Source organism: Felis catus, chromosome E2 (assembly GCF_018350175.1).
Source record: "Felis catus isolate Fca126 chromosome E2, F.catus_Fca126_mat1.0, whole genome shotgun sequence".
Lineage (NCBI taxonomy): Eukaryota > Metazoa > Chordata > Mammalia > Carnivora > Felidae > Felis > Felis catus.
Genome location: NC_058382.1, coordinates 732,056 through 739,329, shown reverse-complemented (window position 1 = coordinate 739,329; position 7,274 = coordinate 732,056).

Below are 7,274 nucleotides of genomic sequence, written 5' to 3'. Positions count from 1 at the left end.
TGACTGTGCTACACCAATGTGCTTGGTCATTGTGAAGGTTTTATCTCCAAATTGTGATTTTTTTTTTTTTTTTTTTTTTTTTTGAGAGAGAGGGCATAAGCGAGTAAGGGGCAGAGAGAGAGAGAATCCCATGAGGGGCAGAAAGAGAGAGAGGGAGAGAGAGTAAGAAGTGTGGCTCATCTAAAGTGGTGCTTGTGTTCACCCTAAGGGGGGGGGGGGGCTCAAGCTCACCCAATGTGGGACTCGAACTCAAGAACCATGAGATCATGACCTGAGCCGAAGTCAGATGTTTAACTGACTGAGACACTCAGGCACCCTGACTTTTTCATTTTTGAAAACACTGAGTAACACTACTTTCAAGCTTAAAAATAAACAGCCAGTTATTTTATTAGCAAACTGAGTTTATTCAGGAAAAGCAGAGGAATTTCAACTGCATATAAGCACACTATTGCATACCACTAGCAAGTCTGAGGAAACACAGGAAAAGTTGTCTTTTACTAGGTTTTAGAAGGAAATTGGGGAGGAATATTTCAATAAATGACATTGAAGAACAAGAGTTTGAGTTTACAGTAGTTTTTCATTGGCTGCATGCCATGGCTAGTGTGTCCTTGCTGGGACAAGGAGAGATCATCCTTCTTTTATTTAAAGCTAAAGATTAAAGTCCTACCTGGGCAGCATCCTCCCTGTCAAGATCTAAATTCTTTTCCTTTTTCCTGCTGATTTTTCATGTCCAACCTATGTGAGAGGTCAGCCTTCAGGGCCTCCTGACTCCATTCTATTTTTTTTTTTAATGTTCATTTACTTGAGAGAGAGCACAGCAAGGTGCAGAGTTAGAGGGAAAGAGAGAGAATCCTAAGCAGTCTCCATGCTGTCAGTGCAGAGCCCAACATGGGGCTCAATCTCACCATCTGTAAGATCCTGAAATGAGTTGAAAACAAGAATTGGACGCGTATTCGACTGAGCTACCTAGGTCCCCCTCCTGAGTCCATTTTAAATGAGGCGTCCTTTACTAATTTTCACACTACTTTGGAGAGAGACATAAAGGGGACATTTAGGGCACCAAGAATAGTTAAAAGGAGAGGGAAATTGAAATGTCATTTTATTCACTGTTCTAAGAAATGTGCACTGAGCGCATACTGGGTTTTCAGGAACTTTTGGGAGATGCATGAGAGAAATGCAGGCACAAGACAAGCAGTCCCATCTTCATGTTACTTTTATTACGTTCAAGGAAGACACAGGAAACAGGGAAGCAGAAATAGTAAGTTATATTGTATGTTAGAAGGTGGCAGCTGCTATGGAAACAAAGATAGGTAATTTTGTGAGAACAGCAGACTGGATGTAATATTACACTGGGCAATAAGGAAGCCCTCCTTAGAGCACCACTGAGGGGTGCCTGGCTGTCTCAGTTGGTAGAGCATGCAACTTGATCTTGAGGTGGTAAGTTCATGTCCCATGTTAGCTGTAGAGATTACTTAAAAATAAAATCTTTTTTTTTTTTTTAACATTTATTCATTTCTGAGAGACAGAGAGAGACAGAGCACGACTGGGGGAGGGGCAGAGAGAGAGGGAGACACAGAACCCTAAGCAGCCTTAAGGGTCTGAGCTGTCAGTACAGAGTCTGACGCAGGGCTCAAACCCATGAACCATGAGATCATGACATGAGCCAAAGTCGGTCACTTAACTGAGCCACCCAGGTGCCCCTAAAAATAAAATCTTTAAGAGGTGCCTGGGTGGCTCTGTTGGTTGAGCATCTAACTCTTGATTTTGACTCAGGTCATGATCTTATGGTTCATGAGTTCAAACCCTGCATCAGGCTCTGCGCTGACAGTGTGGAGCCTGCTTGGAATTCTCTCTCTCTGCTCCTTCCCCCACCCTCAAAATAAATAAATAAACTTAAAATTTTTTAAATAAAATCTTTAAAATTAATAAATAAAAGCAGAACTGCGCAAGGATGAGCCTTATGGGCTTTTTAAAATTAGTTCTGTTAAAAGATAAACTGAGGTATATTAAAATTTCACAGTATATTTCACCATACAGCAAATCCAATCAGGCAGCACCAAAACAAACTAGGGGAAAGGCTTTTGTAGACAAAAAGGGAAAATGAAGCAAATAAGTTATAAGATTGGCTATAGCTTAAGGAATTGCCTTACTTAGGAAAGCCTACTTAGTTGGCTGCTTGAGATTGGGTGTTCTTAGGATTGTTTTCTTACCCTTGAGGCATTCACAAGAATTTGTTTGAAAATAGGTTTCTGTTTGCTTATGTAGGCAGCTAGAGCATTGGAGCCTCCTGAGTATAATGGCCACCTTTTTTTATTTAATTAATTAATTTATTTATTTTTAATATTTTAACCTTTATTTATTTATTTATTTATTTATTTTTAACGTTTATTTATTTTTGAGACAGAGAGAGACAGAGCATGAACGGGGGAGGGTCAGAGAGAGGAAGACACAGAATCTGAAACAGGCTTCAGGCTCTGAGCTGTCAGCACAGAGCCCAAGGCAGGGCTTGAACTCACAGACTGCGAGATCATGACCTGAGCCGAAGTCGGCCGCTTAACCGACTGAGCCACCCAGGTGCCCCAACCTTTATTTATTTTTTTTTTTAATTTTTTTTTCAACGTTTATTTATTTTTGGGACAGAGAGAGACAGAGCATGAACGGGGGAGGGGCAGAGAGAGAGGGAGACACAGAATCGGAAACAGGCTCCAGGCTCTGAGCCATCAGCCCAGAGCCTGACGCAGGGCTCGAACTCATGGACCGCGAGATCGTGATCTGGCTGAAGTCGGACGCTTAACCGACTGTGCCACCCAGGTGCCCCAAACCTTTATTTATTTTTAAGAGAGACGGAGACAGAGTGACATCTGGGGAGGGGCTGAGAGAGAGGGAGACACAGAATCCAAAGCAGGCTCCAGGCTCTGAGCTGTCAGCACAGGGCCCAACGCAGGACTTGAACTCACAAACTGCAAGATCATGACCTGAGCTGAAGTCGGGCGCTAAACTGACTGAGCCACCCAGGTGCCCCTATAATGGCCTTCGTGATTTATAGTTCCAAGCAAAAGAAGCAGGTGGCTAGATGACTTTAGTGTGTGGATTCCTTGGCAGTAAGGGGCCCCTGGGACTCTAGCCCTCTAAGCCTATGGACTGCTTGATTCATTGCAGAGATACTCAGGAGGTGTCCATTAAAATCTTCACTCTGGGGTGGGGATGGGGGGCAGTGCTAACATGGTGGCATAGTAGGAGGATCCTAGGTCATCTCTTCCCTCAGACACAACAGGATAACTATCATATCACTCTGAGTGATATGATATCACTCTGAGTACCCATAAAATCAACATGAGGTCTGACAGAATAAATCTCACAACTAGAGAGAGAAAAGAGGCCACACTGAGGAATGTAAGAAGTGTAGAGATGTGGTTTGGGGAGAAACATATGTTGGGTGCTGCTGAGGGAAGAGAGCCCAGGTCACTGAGAAAGAGAGAGAGCACAGGAGATCACAAGAGGAGGAAATTTCCCCAAAGCCATTGGCTGGGAAAACAAGTGGATTGATTTCCTGAGCTTTTGCAACCAGCAGGGCTCAAAGAATGTAGTTTTAAAGTTTGGCATTTTTAAAGTTTGGCAGTTTTAAAGTTGACTCAGATAGAGGCCTGAGAGTACTGCCCTATTCCTGGAAAGAAGGCAGGCAAGCCACTTGGGGGTAGAAGGCATAAACTGAAGAATGTCTAAGGCTCACAAGTGAGACAATATTCACTCTTCTTGGAGTCCCTTTGTGAGAAGTGGCAGAAATGGCTTTCTGAGAACAAAAACGCCAGCGGGTGCCATTTTCCTCCCCTGCTCGTAGCACAGATGCTGAACCTTGTGCCAAGGGTGGCTTATTCTGACACTGGCTGCAAGCCTGCTTGCTCCAAGTCTCGAGCCCCTGTTCTGGTGCAACTGCCTTTCTGAGTCAAACCTGTATCAGTCCCAGCACAATGAGACCCTCCCCCAGAAGACCAGCTCAGACCCCTCCCACAGCACTTAAATTTTAATTTTATTTGATTTAATTTAAACTTAAATTTTTGAGTTTTAAAAGTCAGCAGGCTTGGCTAGGATAGAGCCCAAATTGCACTGTACAGTGCAATTTTTTTTTGCAGCAGTGTTTGCACTACTCCTGGCAGACAAACAACCTGGAGACAGACAGAGCATACACAGTGATTTGAAAAATGCCTGTGATGCACGAGGGATAATTCACTCTTCTGGGAGTGCTTCCCTGAGAGCAGCAAGCAAGGACACCCTCTCTGGGAACAAAGGAGCTGACAGCACCATTTCTCTTCCCTTCCCATCAGCATAAAATGTTTCAGTAAACAGCACAGCAGTGAACACTGGCCACCTAACTTGCATACACAATGTCCCATCCACCTGCGCTCTGCCAGTACTGCCCTTTTGGGGCAAATGTGCTTAAGTCTCAGTGCAGTGGGCCTCTTCGGTGGAAGACCAGCACAAAGCTCCATCCACACCATGTCTCCTGACCAGAGAGCTTTACAAAGCTTCAAATCTAGTGGAAGTAGCATCAGGTCCCACTTAACAAGCAGACCAGAGCACACCTACTTGAAACTCACCACACTTTGGCCAAGGTCCAAACACTGACCACTCTAGGCATGTAGAGCCTCTGCAGACAACTGGCCTGGAGGATAGAGCAGCCAAAACACAGCAGCAGAATGCATGCAGCACACACCAGAGACACTCCCTGAAGTGCCAGACCCTGGACACTATATGACCTCTTTTCATAAAGTCATTACTCTCAGGATCAAGACACATAATAGGCTTTTCTAACACACAGAAGAAGACAGAGATGTAAACAAAATGCCAAGATGGAGCAATTCTTCCCAAAAGAAAGAACAAGATAAGGTCACGGATAGAGATCTAATTGAAACAGACATAATTCATATGCCTGATGACACTCACTGGGCTTAAGAAAAAAATGGGAGACTTAAGGGAGGTCCCTACTGCAGAAATAAGAGTTAAAAAACAATCAGGCAGAAATGAAAAATTTAATAACTGAAATTTGAAACAGATGGGATACAATGACCACAAGAATGGAAGAAGCAGAGCAACAAACAAGCAATATAGAAGACAGAGTTAGGGAAAATAACGAAGTTGAACACAAGAGAGAAAGAAGAATGATGGAGCACAAGAGTAGACTTAGGGAACTCAGTGACTCCATCAAACATAATAACATTCATATCATAGGAGTCCCAGAAGAATTAGGGAAGGAAAAAGGGATAGAAAGTTGATTTCAGACAATTATGACTAAAAACTTCACTTTCTTGGGGAAAGTAAATGGACTTCCAAATCCAGGAGGGAAAAAGAACTCCCACCAAAATCAATAAAAGCAAGGCCAGCACCATACATATTATAATTAAATTTGTAAAATATACTGCTAAAGCAAAAATCCTAAAAGCAGCAAGACAAAAGAAGTCCCTAACTTACAAGGGAAGACCCATTAGAATAACTGCAGATATCTCCATAGAAACTTGGCAGGCCAGAATGATGTGACATGATGTATTCAATGTGCTAAATGATAAAAATCTGCAGCCAAGAATACTTCTTCCAGCAAGGCTGCCATTCAGAATGGAAGGAGAGATAAAGTTTCCCAGACAAACAAAAATGAAAGGAGTTCATGAGCCTTGCGAGGAATATTAAAGGGGACTCTCTAAGTGGGAAGGAAAGACCAGAAGGAACAAAGACAGGAAAGAAACAGAGAAAATCTCCAGAAACAATAACAAAACAAGTAATAAAATGGCACTAAATGGATACCTATCAATAATCACCCTGATTATAAATGTACTAAATGCTCCAGTCAAAAAACATAGGGTATCAGAATGGCTAAAAAGCAAGACCCCCCCCCCAATAAAACAAAACAAACAAACAAACAAACAAACAAAAAGAGGAAATAAGATCCATCTCTATGCTGCCTACAAGAGACTCATTTTAGATCTAAAGACAACTGCAGATTGAAAATGAGGGGATGGAGCACCATTTATCTTGTTAATGGACATCAAAAGAAAGCTAAAGTAGCAATAATTAAACAATTAGACAAACTAAATATTTTATTTTTTTTAATTTGAGGTGGGGGGGATAAAATCTTAAGCAGAAAGGGACAGAGGGAGGGAGGGAGGGAGGGAGGGAGGGAGAGAGAGAGAGAGAGAAATCTTAAGCAGGCTCCATGCTCAACATGGGGCTCGATCCCACAACCTTGGTATCATAACCTGAACCAAAATTAAGAATCGGACACTCCACTGACTGAGTCACCCAATGCTCCAGAAAAACTAGATTTTAAACCAAAGCCTGTAACAAGGATGAAGAAAGGCTCTATATCATAATAAAGGGAACTATCCAACAAGAAGATCTAACAATTGTAAATGTATTTGCCTCCAACTTGGAAGAATACAAAGATATAAAATAATTAATAGCAAACATAACAGAACTAATTGATAATAATACATTAATAATAGGGAACTTTGACACCCCATTTACATCAATGGACAGATCATCTAAGCAGAAAATTAACAGGGAAACAATGGCTTTCAATGACACACTGGATCAGATGGACTTAACAAATATATTCACAAGATCCCATCCTAAAGCATCAGAATACACATTATTTTCAAGTACACATTGGACACTGTCCAGCATAGATCACATACTAGATCACAAATCAGGCCTCAACAAGTACAAAAAGATTGAGATCATACCATGCATATTTCCCACCACAACACTATGAAGCTTGAAGTCATCCACAAGAAAAAATTGGAAAGGCCACAAATAAATGGAGGTTAAGCAACATGCTACTAAAAATGAATGGGTCAACCAGGAAATCAATGAAATTTTTAAAAACACATGGAAACAAATGAAAATGAAAACATGACTCTCTAAAAACCTCTGGGATGCAGCAAAAGTGGTCCTAAGAGGGATGTATATAGCAAAACAGGCCTACCTCAAAAGCCATAAAAACCTCCAATGAACAAACTAATGTTACACCTAAAGGAGCTAGAAAAAGAACAACAAATCAAGCCTAAAGCCAGCAGAAGAAGATTAGAGCAGAAATAAATGGTACAGAAACTAAAAGAATAGATCAATGAAACAAAGAACTGGTTCTTTGAAAAAATTAATAAAATTGATAAACTCCTAGCCAGACTTACCAAAAAGAAAAGAGAAAGAATAAAAATAAATAAAATCACAAATGAGAAAGGAAAAATAACAACCAATACCACAGAAATGCAAACAAGTACAATGGA